The following is a 20904-nucleotide window of genomic DNA, read 5'->3' as shown; positions in this document are numbered from 1 at the left end:
AGAGGAGAGGGCCACCTCCTTCTCTTCTTTCATTCTTCTGTTGTATTCTCTGTGTGTGTGTCTGTCTCTGTTCTGCTCTTCTCTCATCTTCCTACTGCATTCCACAAGAAGCTGTGTGTGTGTGTGTGTGTGTGTGTGTGCTTGTTTGTTTCTGCTTATCTCAACAGATTATACCAGTGGACCACTGCAAGCCAATCCTGTTTTGAGGCAGGAAATGATCCAAATCAACATCTCTGGCAGGGGTGGTTGGGGGGTAAGGTCATCACGTAGGTCAATCTCCAGGCCCTTTCTCACGGCGAAGTTGTGCAGCATGCAACATGCAGCGATGATCTGGCACACAAAGTTTGGGGAATACAACAGGGTACCCCCAGACTTATCCAGGCATCGGAAACGGGACTTCAGGAGGCCAAAGGTGCGTTCCACCACTCCACGAGTACGTGAGTGTGCTTCATTGTATCTTCTCTCTCCTCTGGTTTGGGGATTCCGGAATGGAGTCATGAGATGGGGTCCAAGTGCATATGCCGCGTCACATGGAAGGGAAAAGACAGGAGGATGTTAGTCATGCATGTGCCCCTCGTGATGTCTGCATCATGGGGGGGGGACAGACATGCCTGACACCCATGACACTCACCAACCAGCCAGCTGTCCCCATACACGTTCTGTTCAAATTCTGTTGGGATGGGGCTCTGACGGTATATGAAGCTGTCATGGCTGGACCCTGGGGGTTTGGCACGGACGTGCCATATGAGGTATTTGGCATCAGCTATCACCTGTACGTTTATGGAATGCCAATGCTTCCGATTGCGATAAATGTGCTCTGTGTCACGGGGGGGGGGCTGTAGTGCCACATGGGTGCAATCAGTGGTCCCCACGGTGCGTGGGAATCCGTCAATTAGGCAGAAATCACGCATTGCCTTCTGCCGCAGGTCCTCCTGGGTGGGTTTGATGATTTGGTTGGCCATGCGTCTCAGGATTGCGGGGACAACCTGGTGCACACATCTGCTCATGCTGGTGTGAGACATCCCAGCCACGGCTCCACTTGTGTGCTGAAAAGAACCAGTGGCAAGGAAATGCAGTGTTGCCAGGACCTTCTCCAGTGGCTGCACTGCATGTGAGCGGTGTGTCTGGCTGGTGATGTCATCCTGCAGGGCTCTGGTAACTTCCAGGATAGCAGCAGGGCTGAATCTGAAACAGCGATACACCTCCAAATCACCCATGGCAAAGAGGCTAATGCGCGGTGGGTATATCCTCTCACGTGCCCTCCTTCTACGCGCCTCTGCCTCTGCACACACTAGTAGTGCTAAGACCATGCCTGCCCCTGGCATGTTGGCATACGAATGTGTTGTCCTATAAGTGTGGTTGCTCAGCTCGTCCGGAATGGTGCTGCTGTATTTGCTCTCCAGCTGACTTGCACACGTCTGGGGCAAAGTTACCCCTGCTTTATGAGGGGTAACTTTAGGCCGGCCATTCGTCTTACGCGCACCGCGCGTAGGTTCGGGAATCAGCGCATCTACATCATTTGCATATTTGAATACTAATTCAATGGAAGCGCAGGATGCCATCAGCGTAAATATGCGCCTACGCTGCGTTAGCTTAAAAAAGTTAAGACGGACGGGAGAAGCCTTGTTTCTGGCATATCTAGTTCTGTGACTACGGCGCATAGATACGACGGCGCATTTTCTCCATATACGCCGGCGTAACTTCTTTGAGAATCTGGCCCAATGTAGGTACAATGAAAAGAATAAAAACAGAAAAATACAGAGACTGGTGTACAACGAAGTTCCACAAATCACATGCTGCAGATCATAAAAAGCAGTGGCGGGTAGTCTACACGTCAGCCGGCCCTTCGCCACACGTGCCTGCAGTGCCCAGCCAAGAATCCCAAATCTTGTTGAATTTAGCCGGGCAGCCCCTATGCACATAAATCTCCTTTTTGTAAGGCAAAACAGCATTAATTGCCGAGATCCATTCTTGGGGGTGTCCGTGGTGTGATCCATAACCATTTTCTCGCTATTAATAACCTGGCCATAAACAGTGACTCGTGCAAAAATATTTTGTGAAATTTATCAGAGTCCGGGTCTGGGAACACCCCCCAAAGGCACTGTTTCGGGTAAAGTGTCAGTGGAGACCCCATCTCGTCATGTATAAACCTCACTATGTGGGACCAATAGTCCTGTATCACAGGACATGACCATATAAGGTAAAAAAAGGAGCTAGACGGGCTATCGCACCTGGGACATAAAGGGTTGTGGTCAGGCCTGTACTTAGCCAGGTGAAGAGGAGTCATGTAAGATCTATGCATAATGTACATCTGTACAAGGCGGTCAGAGAGCCTGTTAGAGACTTTTTTACAAGTATCCAACGCATCCTCCCATTCGTCATCCTCCAGCCCCCCCCCCCCTGGCCAGCCCAACGATCCTTCAAAGCATAGGCAAGGGCCGCTGCAGTGGGACGAAGCAAGGAACTATAGAATGCCGAAATAAGTTTAAGTAGATCTTGTCCCATTATTCTGACAAGAATATCCATTTGGTCTAGATTAGGAGGAACTTCACGAAATTGGGACTGGAGAGCGTGACGGAGCTGGAGGAAATGAAAATGCATAGAGTGCGGAAGATCAAACTCCTCCCTAAGTTGCTGGAACGACTTCAGGGTAGACCCGTCATAAACATCTGACAAAAACATCACCCCATGGCTGAGCCATAAAACATGATCTGGTATAGTTATCAATTCAGGTAAGCAGGGGTTATCCCATAAAGGTGTATGAGAGTGAGTAGGGGGCAATTTAAGTCTACGTCTCACTACCCCCCAGACCTTACAGAGAGTATACAATAATTTCCCACGGTCTCCCAACACCCAGGGATCAGAAGGGTCTCTAAAAATGACCTGAAAGGGGTGCGTGTACCCACGCGTCTGAGGGGAGCATACCAGTGCTAAAAAAAGATCTCTGGCATGCTTATCTATATGATAGAAATGGGATAGCTGTGCAGCCAAATAGTATAAGTTAAAGTCGGGCAGCGCCGCACCCCCCAACTCAGTGGGGTTCTTCAGTACCTGCCACGACAATTTATGTCGGGAGCTACCCCACACAAAGGAGTTGAGAATAGCTTTAATAGCCTTAAAAATTCTAAGGGGCAAGTAGACCGGTGCATGCCATAAAACATATAAGAACTGGAGCAGTAGGACCATCTTAATTAAGTTCACTCGACCCATGACCCCAAAAGGTAGCTTAGCCCACGTCTGTGTTTTGGATTTCAGGGTTGCAATTAGAGGCTATATATTAAGTTTAATAAAATCTCCCGGGTATACCTAAATATTTCATGGAGCTCACCCTGAGAAGGGGAGAGGAGGATTGCATTGTTATGTCAATGGTAACAATTTGGGACTTGTCCCAATTGATCTTCAACCTGGAATAACCACCAAAAGTTTGTATAACCTCCAGGGCCACCCGTAGGGACGGTCCCGCATCTGCCAGGTACAGCAGCATGTCGTCTGCATATAGACTAATCAATTCCACCACACCCCCACACTGCAGGCCCTGAATACCCGAATGCAAGAGGCTCCACAACCAGTGCATACAATAACGGGGATAGAGGGCAGCCCTGACGCGTGCCCCTGGATAAAGGAAAAGGGGCAGACACCCTCCCGTTGACCAAGACCCTGGCGCTGGGCCCACTATAAACAAGTTAAATCCATTTAATAAATTTGGGTCCAAATCCGAACCGAGCCAGACACACCCAAGGTTCTCCCATTCGACAGAGTCGAACGCCTTTGCGGCGTCAAGAGACACCACAACCCTGGAGCCCACCTGGTCATGTACAGCCTGTAGATTCATGTTAAGTCTACTTACATTATACGCTGTATTTTTAGCAGGCATAAATCCAGTCTGATCCGGGTGAATCAGAGAAAGGATTACTGCATTTAAGCGCAGCGCCAGGATCTTGGCCAAAATCTTCACATCCAGTTGGAGAAGGAATATAGGACGGTACGACTCAGGGAGCTCCAAATTCTTACCAGGTTTGGGTATGAGCACAATATAGGCTTTAGACATGGAGGGGAGTAGAGAACCAGACTCAAATATATAAGAGAACAATTCATGAAGCTTGGGGGATCAGGACATCTGCATATGCTGTATAGAATTCAAGGGGAAGACCATCAGAACCAGGTGCCCTAGACGGGTTAAAATGGGACATTGCCGCAGCTATATTGTCTTTAAAGATAGGAGCCTCCAGCAACTCGACCTGAGTAAGCGAAGACAGATCAATGCCGGCAAAAAGTGACGCTAAATCCTCCCGTGGGTGAACGGCTGCAGAAAAGTACAAGGACGCAAAGAAGGAGCGGAGCTCCCCAGCCACCATAAGGGGGTCAGTGACCAGCTCATTATCGGCAGTTCGAAGGGAAACCACCGTAGGAGGCTTGTGATCCAAATGAGCAAGGTAGGCCAGGAGACGTCCCACCCGTTGTCCACACTCATACGCTCTCTGCTTACTATAAAATATTTTCCTCTCTACCTGTTCAAAATGGAGATCATTTACCACCCGGGCCTGCAATTTTAGCCATTCGGCTGTGGACGGGGAGGGGCCGTTGAGACGGGGTGTGAGATTTAAAGGAGTCCCAGACCACATCAAGGGGCGCTGTATCCTTATTGGTTTGGAAAAATAAATCCCATTCTTCGCCAGACTCCTCCAAATCGGGGACGACTGAAAGCCAGAAGGGATTATGTTTCCAAGTATAAGTTGTGGGGAGAGAGTCGAGCCGAAGCTCAGCCCAATAGGAGGCATGGTCAGAAAGGACACAAGGATTAAATCCTACGTCCCCTAGTAGCGGCAGCAGAGATCGGGACACCAGGATAAGGTCTATACGTGACATGGCATTGTGGGTGGCTGAGAAACAAGAAAATGTCCTATCCTGAGGGTGGCGATGTCTCCAAGTGTCCACCAGATTCAGGTCCGCAAGTAGCTTGCCAAATCTGGTGACAGGGTGGGCCTGACCATCCACAGGAGACAATGACAGCCTGTCCAAGTCCCTATTCGATACATTATTAAACTCTCCTGGCCAGAGAGCGGGCACCGTAGGGAATTGGGCCATAAAGGATAACACCTCTGTCAAAACCGTAAAGTGGAAGGGTGGGGGTACGTAAATTGCTAAAATAAGGAGCTCCAGACCATGTAATCTGGCATGCAAAAATAGAAACCTGCCCTGGGGGTCAGATTGGAGCGACAGCAATGTAAATTGTGAGGTTTTAGCCACCAGTATTGCAACTCCCTTGGAATTAGCTGTATGAGGAGCCTGATATAGCCAGCCCACCCAAGGCTTTTTAAGTGACAGTTGAAGCTGGCCCGTGAGATGGGTCTACACCAGCACCATAAGCTCAGCGGGTTGTGCCTTGGAGGTATGATAACACTGCATTCCTCTTTGGCCGGGCTCTGAGACCACACACATTGCAGTTTATACACCTCAAGGTGGGCATAGTAAGATCATACAGTAGTCAACGCCCCCAGCACCCTGACCCCACGTGCAGCCATCCCAACCCCCCGCAAGTGGGAGGGCCTGAGACACCGCACACGGGACCAAGAGCAACCAGGGCAGGAGGTTGCAGACCGAACCACACGGAGCCCACTGACAGTGCAACACATATTGCCATAACATGACCTAGTAGGATTGAGGTTCCAAGTAGCCACCCGCAAAAGGCACTCCCCACCCCACATAAGTAAACAACATCTAGCTTTAAAAGCAGACACAGCAAAAGAGTAAGGGCATATACAGTGATTTGTACGGGCAGGCAGAGTACCAGGGACAACCGCTCCACCCGGACAGGCCAGGAAAACCAGAGGATATTCAAATTTCCCATTGAACACCAGCTAATTACATTCTTCAGCATAAAATAAACAGTCAAAATACACACCAATAAAAAAACAAACTTAAACAGAACCAGAACGCTGGGGTGCCCGGGCGGGTGACACGATGAACAACAACCGTCTACATCAGACCAGGACCGGACAGACCAGGGAAACCGCTTTAGTGCATTAAAGCAAACGTTACAGTTTGAATTGAACAAAAAAGAGACCCGCAAGGGCACTCGCAACTAGGGGAACGATTATCCGCTGCAGATCAGGCAGCAGCACGAGGAGTGAGACCACCAGACCTAAATCTCCAGGATGACATTCGGGGGGAACACTGCAGGATATAAAATATGTGAGTCCGGGACCCGGGTGTCATGACGGGTGGTAGCTTGCCATGAAAGTCAGTAGTGTAGGGCTACCATATAAGTACACCAGCGGGAGACCAAGGGGGGGAGAAGGAAGGGAGCGATCAGGCATGAAGGGGAGGCAGTACATGCAAGTCTTTTCCTCCAGGATCGGGGAAAGAAGGGAGGAACTACAATCTCTGCAAAATGGGTAGTCCACCCCCTGCACGGGGAACAGCATAGGGGATCCCAGGGAGAGGGGAGAAGGCACAGTACCTGCAGAAGAAGTAGTGGTCTAAATCTCCTGGGAAAGGTCAGCTCCCACGATGCACGCCAGGTAAAACCCGGCGGGCACCATTCCAAGTCTCAGGCAGGTTCACGAGCAGGGGCCGCCCTGTTCTCCATCCACGCGAACACAGCCTTGGGTGTGTCAAAAAAGTGCGCCCTGTCATCACCAACCTGGAACAGCATGGCATAGGAGTAATGTCGGATCGGCAGTTGGCGTTTGGCTTCGGTGAAAAGGGCTCTCTTTTTCTGGACTTCCGCCGAGAAGTCCGGGAAGACCTTGATCTCGCCATTCTTGAAGGGAATATTACCCTTTAGCCTGGTAAGGCGCATGACAGTGCCCCGGTCCTGGAAATTCAGCATTTTAGCAATAAATGTCCGAGGCGGTGCGCCCTGAGGAGGGGGTTTAGCCGCTAATCTATGGGCCCTTTCAACCACAAAGAAGGTAGAAAACTCTGCACGGCCGAATGTGGTAACAAGCTGATTTTCCAGGAACGACGGGGGGGTCGGAGCCCTCTTCACCCTCAGGCAGGCCAACGAAACGCACGTTACATCTTCTAAGACGATTTTCCATATCGTCCTGTTTGCCCATAACCATGGTAAGTTGATGCTGTAAGCGCTCCATGGTGACCTGCAATGGCTGCACCTCATCCTCCACGTGGCCAATGCAAGTTTCATTCTCCGTGACACGATCTCTAAGTTTCTGCAGGTCCTGGCAGTGGAGGGAGACATCAATTTTCACCTCCTCGATCTTGCCCATCAAGGTATGGCCTCCAGCACTCTAGCATTCGGGTCAGCAGAGGAAGAGGAGCCGGCGTCATCTTCCCCCTCGGCCTCCTTTTCCGTGAGACGGAATTTAGCTAGTTTAGCAACAGCGTCCGACTTTGCTTTCGGAGCCGACATCCCCGATGGTGTAGGGAAGTAAGTGACCCGAAGCACAGCAAATAACAGGCGATAGCAACCCCAGGATAGTCAAGAACGGATAGATAGCAAGCGGAGCTCCCGTGCAGCACTACTCACACCATACCGGTCCAGACCACGCCCCATTCAGTTAAGCTTTTGACAATAAAACCTAGAAGCTGATTGGTTGAACTAGATTCTGTGTGTGATGCAATGGAGGTAATTCTTGTTCATTTTTTTTCCTAACATGTATTCTGACAGGTACATTTAAAAAATAAAATAAAACATATACTCCCTCCTTTGCTGTACCAGACTAAAGAGAAAAAGGCTTAGAACAACTGAACTAAACTGCAGCAATATTACAATTATTTTACAATGAGCCTCTTTCAAAGCATTTTATGTTGACTATTGTGTAAAGAATAGCTACTTACATTGTCATTGGGATAAAGGACTCGTGAAATGTTCTCAGCAAGATTGCGATCTAAAACAGCCTGGATGTAACCACCCACATTGACTGTAAAAAGGAAAAATACAAAGACTGGTTTATTTTTAGTGTTTGAAATAATTATACAAGTGAAATCTCACATAGCAAACAATGAAAGAGCTTTAAAACGATACATCAACAGGGTATACACTATATAAACATTTATCACAGAAAGTAAAATGGCAGCAAACGAGGCAGACCTCCCAAGGTAAGGTAAAAAGACAATATCAACAGTAATAAGATGTGGAACTGGTTACTTATATCAATCTCCTAGGTTTTACCTACAGTTTGTATCAATAACGTTTGCTGCAAGTCAACATTCCCAGAGATAAAAAGCATATGCCATTATATTACAGGCAAAAATCTGCAATAATGTAATTGTGAAGGCAGGTAGACTTTCAATGTTTGTCAACTGAATTAGAATATTAATGTCAGTTTATGAGCCCAAGTGCAACAATTGCCAAATTAATAAAAAATAGTATTTTTTGTACTCACCGTAAAATCCATTTCTCTGACATCCATGGACGGACACAGCTCCCTAAATCTTTACAATTGGGTTATGTTCCCTGTTTACAGGAGAGGACTAGGCAGATACATGTTAGATAATTTAATACATGTTACTTTAACAGAGTTGAACAGCCTCGCCCAGGGGGCGGTCCCTGCAGACATAACCCTCCTCCCTGCAGTATGCAGCATCCGTTCGTAACAAACAGTACAAACCTAAAAAGGAGCAGTGGGTGCTGTGTCCGTCCATGGACGTCAGAGAAAAGGATTTTACGGTGAGTACAAAAAATCCTATTTTCTCTTATCCTTAAATCTAGACAAGTGGGACGTCCCCAAGCAGTGTCAAAAACGAGGGGTGGGAACAGTATCAGTAAAACCAATTTTAACTTCACCCCAAAACAAGCAGAGCTCCTCAACAGAGGAGGTGCAACAGTAAACAGCCGCCTGCAAAACCTAGCGGCCGAAAGAAGCATCAGAAGATGCACTCACAGCAACCATGTAAAATCTGCAAAAAGTGTAAACGGACGACCAGGCGCATAATGTCGGAAAACCCAGTAAGCACCAATTGCCCTGGTCGAAAGTGCTGTGACCGGAAAAGGGGCGCCCGCCCCCTAAGAGCATAGGTCTGTATGACGGCCTGCCTGATCCACCGAGAAATGGACCAGACACCGACACAAAAGGAGTGTCAGATCTCCAAAACTGAGCTGTAGCAGGCAGATACACCCACAAAGCGCGTACCACATCGCAACCTCCTTAGGATGCGCCGGCCGAGGACAAAAGGATGGAAGAACAAAGTCCTCATTCAGGCGAAAGGCCAAAACCACCTTAGGAAGCACCACAACGTAATCCTAATGGAGGATCAAGCATGGCGACTTGCAAGGCAAGACCGCCAACTCAGAAACCCTTCTGACAGAAGTAATGGCCACTAAAAATGCCACCTTCCGAGATAGTGTCAAGAGAAGAATCTCTGAAGTTTCCAAAAAGGAAGGTTCCTGAACAACCGAGAGCACCAAAGTCCAAACTCATGGGGGGGAGGGAGGACCCTGGCAACTATATAAAGCGGCACTAGACAGCTGGGCTTACGTTCCTCCCAGCCATGCTAACATGCAGGTGATCCGCTCATCCAATCAGAGTAGCATCATCGTCATGACGCTGTAGCTGGCATTCTTCCAACGTGGTGGAGGCCCTCAGTGGCGACGTCGGTGTATTACACCACATCCCACTGCCTAGTATCGAATGTAATGTCTAACCCCGATGGTTAAACTGGGGTATGACACTCAACCTGCCTGCAGTGTATTCCATAATGGAGGGATGAAAACCAAATATTGCTGACTGTCAGCTTTTCGGATGTCCCTATGACCACAAGTTACCTCTAGGTCTATGCATACAGAGTATAGCAGTATAAATTCAGAAACACAGAGTACATTGGCTCTCATTATTTAAGCACAAGAGCCAGCCAATTAATGGTGTGTATAGTTATGAATGACATGTATACATATATAAAATATATATTATATAGCACTCTAAAATCTACAAACACATCTCTAGACAATAAGTGTATATACAAAATATAAATGATATTCTAAAAATTGTATATAAAAGAGTTGCAGATATTGTTATCCATATTGAAAATGCATAAAAATATTAGTTTAAAAGATATTAATAGGAATAAAAAATATATATAAAATAATACATATATTTTTAAAAAATGTTAAAATTATTTAAAAACATTATATTAAAATGAATACTGGAAAAAGATATTAAACTGGGCCATGAGCTGTAAATGACATGTGTATAAATATACGTTAGTAAAACAAATAAATGCTCTGGTTTAGACGTAAGTGGGTGTACTACATCATCCCCATATGCATGCACTCATCAAAACTCTGATCATGACGGGTAGCCCAGTTGTTTGGCCCCCTTATATAAACATAGCTCATGATCATCCTATATATGTAAAAAACACATGTCTCAAATCTATTGCTCATAATTTAGGCATTGCTAATGAAGCAATTCACATCCAGTTCTATGTTTAGTCCCCTCGGAAAATGGCTTTTTAACAGGAAGATCCATTGAGTTTCGCGCTGCGACAGGTCTCTCACCCTATTTGAGCCTCTCTACAAAGGGTACACACAGTCAATACCGCAGAACTGAGCTAACGAGGGATCTTGGTTATGTTTTTCTTTAAAGTGGACTGACACACTATGATACTCGAAGCCTTTCTTAATATTCGCAAGGTGTTCAGCCACTCGAATCCGCAATAACCGCTTGGTTCTCCCTACATAAAGTAGCCCACAGGGGCACCAGATCAGGTATACTACGTAAGAAGAGTTGCACGTAATACATTCTTTAATAGAAAAACTCTTCCCATCACTACTCATGACCTGTTGTTTACCCCTGTTACTTGTTTGTACAGTTCTACAGCAGATGCATTTCCTACAGGAGAAAAATCCTTTAAGATCTATTCTGAGGGCCTGTTGGTCTGGGGGATCTAAAATCTTACGGACCACCTTATCACCGAAATTAGGAGCCCTCCTGTAGATGAATCGTGGTTGACTCGGAAGAATTTCGGCAAGGTGTCTGTCCTTACCCAAGATGTGCCAATGATTTTTAAAAATGGCCTCTACCTCCCTATATTGGGCATGAAACCCAGACAGGAATCCGCATTGGTGTTGATTATTGTTTGGCTCTTCTGCCTTCTTCTCCAAGCATTTATCTCTAGGGATAACAGCAATGTCTTCAATCATAGTATTCAAAGCTGGCTCATCATATCCCTTTTGAACAAATTTATTCTTGAGTATTTGTGCTTGTGAGAGATAGTCAGTAACATCTGAGCAGTTGCGTCGAACTCTTAAAAATTGCCCCTTAGGGATATTTTTAATCCACGCTGGATGGTGTCCACTATTAATGGACAGGTAACTGTTCCGATCAGTGGTTTTAAAATACACTTTAGTCTTTAATTTATTTCCTTCTCTTTGAATAGTCACATCCAAGAAATTGACAGTATTTCCACTGATCGTGTATTCCAGTTTAATATTATTGGAATTATTATTGAGTTCTCCCAGGAACTGGAGTGCTTCTTGTTGTGATCCTTCCCATATAAATAAAATATAGTCTATAAACCTCCGATAAAATAATAATTGGGGTCTCCGGTTATGAAAAACATGCCTGTCCTCCCACTCAGCCATAAACAGGTTGGCGAGGCTGGGGGCAAACTTAGCCCCCATAGCCACGCCAACCTGCTGGGAAAAGAAAGAGCCATCGAACCAGAAGTAGTTATGGGACATGCAGAATTCTAATAAATCTCTTCTGAATGTGCGATAAATCATCCCTCCTGCTAAGAGCCCAGTTCAATGCCAGTGCGGCATCATCATGCTGAATGATAGTATAAAGTGACGCCACGTCGGCTGTCACCAAAAAGATGTCTATATCAGGCTTGATGCTCACTTTGTCCAGGGACTGTAGCAGGTCAGTGGTATCTTTCAGATATGCCTTGGTGGTCCGCACACTCAATTGAAGAAACCTATTGAGATATTCTCCCAGTCTGGCTGTAACTGATCCAATCCCGTTGACTATTGGACGAGCAGAAGAATGGTTTCATTCTTATGGATCTTCGGCAAAGTATAGATCACCGGTATCCTGCACGCTGAATGAGCTAAGTATTTTTTCTCTTTAAGACTTAAAGCTCCAATGTGATATCCCCAATCTACCAACGCATCAAGTTGTACCTTAAAAGGTTCAGTAGGATCTGATGGTAATTTTTTATATGTGGAGGTATCACTCAACATATGGGATAATTGGGTACAGTAGAACTCCTTGTCCAGGACTACCACCCCTCCCCCTTTGTCCGCTGGTCGGATCACAATATCCTTCTTATCCTCCAAAGATTCAATACCCTCTTTGATGTAACGGGGGTTAACCCCTTTTTTCAGAGGTAATTCCTTAATATCTTTGAGTACCAACTGTTTGAAGACCTCAATGAAATGATTATTGGAAATCTGGGGATTGAATAATGATTTATTCTTAAGTCCACTATCTACTTTCGTTGTCACAATGGTACTATTCATAGAAGACGTTACAGGGTGGCTCAAGAAATATTTCTTTAAATTAAGAGTCCTGATGAATTTCTGTGTGTCCATGTACACATCGAATTTGTTCATCGTTTTTCTAGGGGCACATTTTAAACCCGTATTGAGGACATTGAGCTCTTTCGGGCTCAACGCTACCTTACTCAGGTTAAATATTCCTATGCTTCCACTTCCCTCATTCGTTTTCTGGGATTGTTTCCTTCGCCCTGCCCTGCATCCCATAGACCAGAAATCTATCAAAGAGAAGACGGGATGCAGGGCAGGGTGAAGGAAACAATCCCAGAAAACGAATGAGGGAAGTGGAAGCATAGGAATATTTAACCTGAGTAAGGTAGCGTTGAGCCCGAAAGAGCTCAATGTCCTCAATACGGGTTTAAAATGTGCCCCTAGAAAAACGATGAACAAATTCGATGTGTACATGGACACACAGAAATTCATCAGGACTCTTAATTTAAAGAAATATTTCTTGAGCCACCCTGTAACGTCTTCTATGAATAGTACCATTGTGACAACGAAAGTAGATAGTGGACTTAAGAATAAATCATTATTCAATCCCCAGATTTCCAATAATCATTTCATTGAGGTCTTCAAACAGTTGGTACTCAAAGATATTGAGGAATTACCTCTGAAAAAAGGGGTTAACCCCCGTTACATCAAAGAGGGTATTGAATCTTTGGAGGATAAGAAGGATATTGTGATCCGACCAGCGGACAAAGGGGGAGGGGTGGTAGTCCTGGACAAGGAGTTCTACTGTACCCAATTATCCCATATGTTGAGTGATACCTCCACATATAAAAAATTACCATCAGATCCTACTGAACCTTTTAAGGTACAACTTGATGCGTTGGTAGATTGGGGATATCACATTGGAGCTTTAAGTCTTAAAGAGAAAAAATACTTAGCTCCTTCAGCGTGCAGGATACCGGTGATCTATACTTTGCCGAAGATCCATAAGAATGAAACCATTCCACCTGCTCGTCCAATAGTCAACGGGATTGGATCAGTTACAGCCAGACTGGGAGAATATCTCGATAGGTTTCTTTTAATTGAGTGTGCGGACCACCAAGGCATATCTGAAAGATACCACTGACCTGCTACAGTCCCTGGACAAAGTGAGCATCAAGCCTGATATAGACATCTTTTTGGTGACAGCCGACGTGGCGTCACTTTATAATATCATTCAGCATGATGATGCCGCACTGGCATTGAACTGGGCTCTTAGCAGGAGGGATGATTTATCGCACATTCAGAAGAGATTTATGGGACATGTATTAGAATTCTGCATGTCCCATAACTACTTCTGGTTCGATGGCTCTTTCTTTTCCCAGCAGGTTGGCGTGGCTATGGGGGCTAAGTTTGCCCCCAGCCTCGCCAACCTGTTTATGGCTGAGTGGGAGGACAGGCATGTTTTTCATAACCGGAGACCCCAATTATTATTTTATCGGAGGTTTATAGACTATATTTTATTTATATGGGAAGGATCACAACAAGAAGCACTCCAGTTCCTGGGAGAACTCAATAATAATTCCAATAATATTAAACTGGAATACACGATCAGTGGAAATACTGTCAATTTCTTGGATGTGACTATTCAAAGAGAAGGAAATAAATTAAAGACTAAAGTGTATTTTAAAACCACTGATCGGAACAGTTACCTGTCCATTAATAGTGGACACCATCCAGCGTGGATTAAAAATATCCCTAAGGGGCAATTTTTAAGAGTTCGACGCAACTGCTCAGATGTTACTGACTATCTCTCACAAGCACAAATACTCAAGAATAAATTTGTTCAAAAGGGATATGATGAGCCAGCTTTGAATACTATGATTGAAGACATTGCTGTTATCCCTAGAGATAAATGCTTGGAGAAGAAGGCAGAAGAGCCAAACATTAATCAACACCAATGCGGATTCCTGTCTGGGTTTCATGCCCAATATAGGGAGGTAGAGGCCATTTTTAAAAATCATTGGCACATCTTGGGTAAGGACAGACACCTTGCCGAAATTCTTCCGAGTCAACCACGATTCATCTACAGGAGGGCTCCTAATTTCGGTGATAAGGTGGTCCGTAAGATTTTAGATCCCCCAGACCAACAGGCCCTCAGAATAGATCTTAAAGGATTTTTCTCCTGTAGGAAATGCATCTGCTGTAGAACTGTACAAACAAGTAACAGGGGTAAACAACAGGTCATGAGTAGTGATGGGAAGAGTTTTTCTATTAAAGAATTTATTACGTGCAACTCTTCTTACGTAGTATACCTGATCTGGTGCCCCTGTGGGCTACTTTATGTAGGGAGAACCAAGCGGTTATTGCGGATTCGAGTGGCTGAACACCTTGCGAATATTAAGAAAGGCTTCGAGTATCATATAGTGTGTCAGTCCACTTTAAAGAAAAACATAACCAAGATCCCTCGTTAGCTCAGTTCTGCGGTATTGACTGTGTGTACCCTTTGTAGAGAGGCTCAAATAGGGTGAGAGACCTGTCGCAGCGCGAAACTCAATGGATCTTCCTGTTAAAAAGCCATTTTCCGAGGGGACTAAACATAGAACTGGATGTGAATTGCTTCATTAGCAATGCCTAAATTATGAGCAATAGATTTGAGACATGTGTTTTTTACATATATAGGATGATCATGAGCTATGTTTATATAAGGGGGCCAAACAACTGGGCTACCCGTCATGATCAGAGTTTTGATGAGTGCATGCATATGGGGATGATGTAGTACACCCACTTATGTCTAAACCAGAGCATTTATTTGTTTTACTAACGTATATTTATACACATGTCATTTACAGCTCATGGCCCAGTTTAATATCTTTTTCCAGTATTCATTTTAATATAATGTTTTTAAATAATTTTAACATTTTTTAAAAATATATGTATTATTTTATATATATTTTTTATTCCTATTAATATCTTTTAAACTAATATTTTTATGCATTTTCAATATGGATAACAATATCTGCAACTCTTTTATATACAATTTTTAGAATATCATTTATATTTTGTATATACACTTATTGTCTAGAGATGTGTTTGTAGATTTTAGAGTGCTATATAATATATATTTTATATATGTATACATGTCATTCATAACTATACACACCATTAATTGGCTGGCTCTTGTGCTTAAATAATGAGAGCCAATGTACTCTGTGTTTCTGAATTTATACTGCTATACTCTGTTACTAGAGGTAACTTGTGGTCATAGGGACATCCGAAAAGCTGACAGTCAGCAATATTTGGTTTTCATCCCTCCATTATGGAATACACTGCAGGCAGGTTGAGTGTCATACCCCAGTTTAACCATCGGGGTTAGACATTACATTCGATACTAGGCAGTGGGATGTGGTGTAATACACCGACGTCGCCACTGAGGGCCTCCACCACGTTGGAAGAATGCCAGCTACAGCGTCATGACGATGATGCTGCTCTGATTGGATGAGCGGATCACCTGCATGTTAGCATGGCTGGGAGGAACGTAAGCCCACTCAGCTGTAGCTTGTTAACATCAGAAGGCACGCATCAACACAAGGGGGGGAGGGAGGACCCTGGCAACTATATAAAGCGGCACTAGACAGCTGGTAAGTAACCCCATGAAGAAATCATTTCGATGAAACATGTCGGGGAGTGATTACTAAAGTCACAACCGCATACCTTAACTTTCTAAGCTTGAACGTGGAATGGTCTAATCTGCCACCAGCTCAATTACCTAAGCAGCAGCTCCAGTACACCTGCACAAGGGCTGTGAGTAACACTTGGGCTATTCGTTGGTCCGCTGTGACCACTAGTTCACCTGGAGGATATCTTTATTTTTTGTTTTACACCGTGTCAGTTTTTGGATTTATACACTGCTTGTAACAAGAGTTTCCTTTGTGAGTGCATTCTTTGGGAGATTTGTAGTGTGTTATTAAAAGTTGTGTTACAGTATCACACTATTGTGCTCTCTTTTTCTTATTTGCATATGGCTGTTATCTTGGAGTTTTCTTTTTGCTTCGGATCTCCATCTGTTTAACTGAATGCTCCACTCTATATGAAAAGAAGGAGTTCTATCAACTAAACTGAGGGGGTCAGTTAACAAGCCTGTGTGCCTAAACACGAAAGTGTCAGGCCATTTGTTGCGGTGAGTTTGCATTTCTGATGGGTGGTGGAAGCACTTATTGAAGATCGGGAAGGATTTTTTTCTTTTCCTTTGTTCTCCATTTATGAACTATTTATATATATATATTTTTTGTCCACTTAGGCAGTTTATGGACTTTATTTGCCAACCTGGTATTTTTTGATGCAATTTTTGCACGGATTTTTGGACACTTATATATTGACTCACTTAGAGGGTGGATTATTTATTTATTTTTCACTATGTCACTGTACCAATATTATATTTGTTGATTTACATTTTCACTTATTTTTCTGAGCGCTGTTTAATATCACATTTGGCACTTTATTTATAATAGGTACCACTGTATTTGCATATTAACTATTTTGCATATTTTATATTGCCTTCCGTTAACTCCAATGCCTGTGATGTTTGAGTTCAGTCGGACGTGGCATTTGCTGGGGTAAAGATTGTTTCTGACCGGCGGAGTTCACGATGTGTGGTATGTAGCATGCAGTTCGCTGTGTTCGCAGGGTCTGGGCAAGGAGCTTACCGCACTTACTGCCTGATTCGTACACTTTCCTCCGGCAGACTTGCATCGCCGCTTTGGCTTTAAAGTGCAGAATATCAGTTATCTGCGATCGTACCGTGTCTAGCTCAGTTCCAAGTTGTCTAGTCAGAGTCGCCTTATGGGAGGTCTCTAGGGTTTGCAACTTGGCGAGTAGCATGTTCAGTTGCGCTGTCTGTATCTGCTTCAGTCTGGAGCCGTGCTTAATAAGGACTCCCCTAATAACGGCCTTATGGGCCTCCCATACCACCCCAGCATCGCTGTCTGGGGTGGCATTGGTGTCAAAGTAGTGTCCGATATCCCTGACCACATCAGCCAGTACCTCCTAGTCCTGTAGGAGGCTCTCGTTAAGTCTCCATGGCGGTTTTTGTCTTGTACACGCATGCGCTAAAGCATATCGCATACCGATCGGGGCATGGTCGGACCATGTAATTGACCCAATCGAGGTGTCTTCTACTACATGAAACTGACTGTGGGGTATTAGAAAGTAGTCGATACGTGAATACGTCTGGTGTGGTTTGGAAAAAAAAGGTGTAATTGCGCTCCCCAGGATGGAAAAGATGCAAAGCGTCAATCAGTTGTGCGGAGTGGAGCGTCCAGCCAATACGTTTGCGTGTATTGCGTGTGGTCAAGGACGCTCCCGATGAGGTATCCTCCACCGGCACTATGGGTATATTCAGGTCGCCCCCAACTATGAGGTGTCCGTCAGAGAAATGCAGGAGTCGCCCTATCTGTTTCCTCAGGAATGCGTCCTGGTGGTTGTTGGGGGCGTATAGATTCGCAAGGGTCACCGTCTCCCCAATCTGTCACTTCAAGAACGAGAAGCGCCCCTCCCTGTCTGTCTGAGAATCTATTAGCTTCCAGGGTACCCTGTTAGAGATGAGTATAGATACTCCTCTTGACTTAGCTTCTGTATAATTGGAATGGAAGGCCATCGGATAGTGTCTATTTTTGAGTAGTGGCAAGTTGTTCTCTCTGAAGTGTGTTTCCTGCAATAAGAAGGTGTCTGCTCTGGCACAACGCATTTCATGTAGCAACATCCGCCATTTTTCGGGCGTGTTTAGGCCCTTAGCGTTTAGGGAAATGATATTGAGTGTGTCCATGTTTGCAAGGGGATGAGGTATAGGGAGGGAGGGGAGGGGTAGAGTGGGATAGTGAGAGAATAGGCAGGAAAGGATTAGGCAAGTGTACAATAGAGAAAGGAGCGTGTGGCCCCTAAGGGGAAGTAAGGAAAGTTTAGGAAGCTAACACCAGAGAGTGTAGCTGTAAAGGAGTACTAATATAGCCTAACTGGCTAGGGCGCGCTCCGGACGCTACTTTGGGTATCGAGCGCAGGCCTAATTGGGGTAGTCTATAGACAGGGCCAGAGCTTGCGCTCCTGGCTCCTCCCTCCCACCCCCGGCAGGTCTATATGAAAATATTAATAGGAATAAAACCGGCATGTAAAGAATCACAAAAAAAATAAACGATATAACATACAGCTATAAAAGATATAATCTAAGATGGCATTTCAGAAGACAGTACAATAAACAGTGGCAGAAGATATGCGATGAGTGCGATGGAGCAAAGTGCAAAAAACATTTTGGTCACAGACTCCATTTCCATCCCAGGGGGACAACATCAAAACTCCTGGCCAACAGCCCCTCTCCCCCACCCCCAGAGTCAAAAACAGCCCGCAGTTCAAGCAGAACCCCACCAGTTTCCCAGATAGTACATTGGTCCTGTCCCCTGGGCATCTTATACTGATCAGTGTCACAGCTTTGCATCCGGCTCCCCGGTGCCAGGCTAATGCCCATGTAACCCCCCCGGGGGCCCCCCTCAAATCTACCAGAGTCTAGATACTTTCTCCCAAAGGTCACATATACAAAGGGATACCCGTCCCCCCCCCCCCCCCACCCGGGAAGTTCATCACCTCATTCCGCGCCGGCCTCCACGACCTGCTCCTCAGCGGTTTCCCCTCCTGAGGGCATCCGCGGTCTGCTGGGATATGTAGTCCGCCGAGCGCGGTTCCGTGACCAGGTTCTCAGTTCCCGGTGGGAGCGTCAGGGTCACCCGGTATGACAAGGGGGGTGTACTGGCAAGATCTTAGGTGCTCTAGCCCCCATTTCAGCCCTGGGCTACACAAAGCGGCAGCTCCGGCGGGCTCGGCAATCATTCCGTCATGTTTCGGTGACTCCCCGGAGGCCAAGGCATCTCATCCAGGAATCAGGGTGAGCATACAGTAGGGCAAGCTCTCGTCAGAGAGACCGCACGGGGCACATCCAAGGGGTCGCGGTGACCGGTCGTTCTCCAGTGACTCCCGCATGGGGGGGACAGGGCAGCATCTCAACCCCAGCCCCAGCGGGGGGGGCACCGCAGGGGTCCCCAAAGACCGGGCCCCCGCGGGTATCGAAGGCCAAAGCGGGGCGCACCAAAAGAAGGGGGGGACCAGTCAGCGCAGTCTCCAGGGGGATCAGCCATGGCTTAGTCTTTACAGGGCGGGCATGGGGGTGGCAGGAAGAAGCGTTCTACCAAGGGCCTACTCACGTGGGGGCCTCCCTCAAAGCGGATCGCTGTCTTAGTCTGCACCTCTGCTGGCGAGGTGGAGGGCCACGCCGAGGCACCCGGTCTGCCGGCTTGGCGCGGAAGGATCTGCAGCCAGTCAGGTATCTGGATCGGATCCGTGTCCATGAAGCCGAAGAGTCCCGGCAGGTCTGCTGCAGTCTGTAGCATGTAGGCTCCGGGTTCTCCGCGGAACGTCACTGAGAAGGGGTATCCCCAGCGGTAGGTCAGGCCCTTCTGTTTGGCAAGGTCAAGGAGCGGGCGCAGGAGATCTTGGCGTCGCAGGGTGGCCCTCGACAGGTCCGGCAAAATCATCTCCGTGGTCCCAAGCCATCCGCAGGATCGTCTCCTTCTGGGCATAACGGTGCAGGCGGCATATTACATTGCGCGGCCTCGCGGGGTCTGGGGCCCAGGGCTCTGTGCGCCATGTCTAGTATGACATCCGCCTCCGGCTCTGCCAGTATGGTCCGGAAGATCTCCCGCTGCTGCCGCCTCCGGGATGCCACGGAGTCGTAAGTTGTTGCAGCGACTCTTGTCTTCTATGTCCTCTAGGTGTAATCGCCGTGTCTCTATGGAGATCCCGAGACTCAGTTCTCCAGGGAGGACACCGACACCTCCCCCGTAGACACCTGCTCAGGCAGGGTAGACATCCTCTAGGAAAGACATAAAGTAGCCGATACAGACACCACAGGGCCACCAATGCGTCTGACGTGTCCGTACAGGGATCACTAGACCTGGCCACGAACTCTGACACCTTGTTATCGAGACGAGCGGCCAGGAGATCCATGCCCTGTGAGTCTCACCTCCTACAAGGGAGCTAAAACACCTCAAAGTACAGAGACCAGTGGTCACGACCTTGTCCGGCTAAATCCAGATCGGGTGACCCTTCAACCTCCTCGAACACGACGAGAGGCATAGCCTGATCGCCCAAAGTACTAGGACTTCAAAATGTTTAACACCCACCCGAATTTTCGCAGGGTTCACAATGGCTATAGACCCATCCTCCACTAATTCTGAGCCAGAAGCTGCTCTCAGATAAAGGGCGTCTAAGCAGCCCATGATGGCAAAGCCTCGCTGTCCCAGCAAAGCTAGGATAAGTGCAAGCACCCTGGTGAAAACTCTTGGTGCTGACGCTAGATCAAAAGAAGGGCCACAAACTGACAGTGGACCTCCCCAATCACGAAGCACAGAATCTCTGCGACTTGCGCAAAATGGGACATGTATGTATGTATGCATCCTTGATGTCCAAGGACG

The 20904-nt window shown here is 46.4% G+C and overlaps 1 pseudogene; it reads right to left on the bottom strand.

Annotated features, from left to right (window-relative positions):
• Positions 1-20904, bottom strand: part of LOC120917474 — a 1233721-nt pseudogene that overhangs the window by 627666 nt on the left and 585151 nt on the right.

Source organism: Rana temporaria, chromosome 11, assembly GCF_905171775.1.
Source record: "Rana temporaria chromosome 11, aRanTem1.1, whole genome shotgun sequence".
Taxonomy (NCBI): Eukaryota; Metazoa; Chordata; class Amphibia; order Anura; family Ranidae; genus Rana; species Rana temporaria.
The sequence above is the reverse complement of the archived record's forward strand: the minus strand, read 5'-3'. Positions and strand labels throughout refer to the sequence as shown.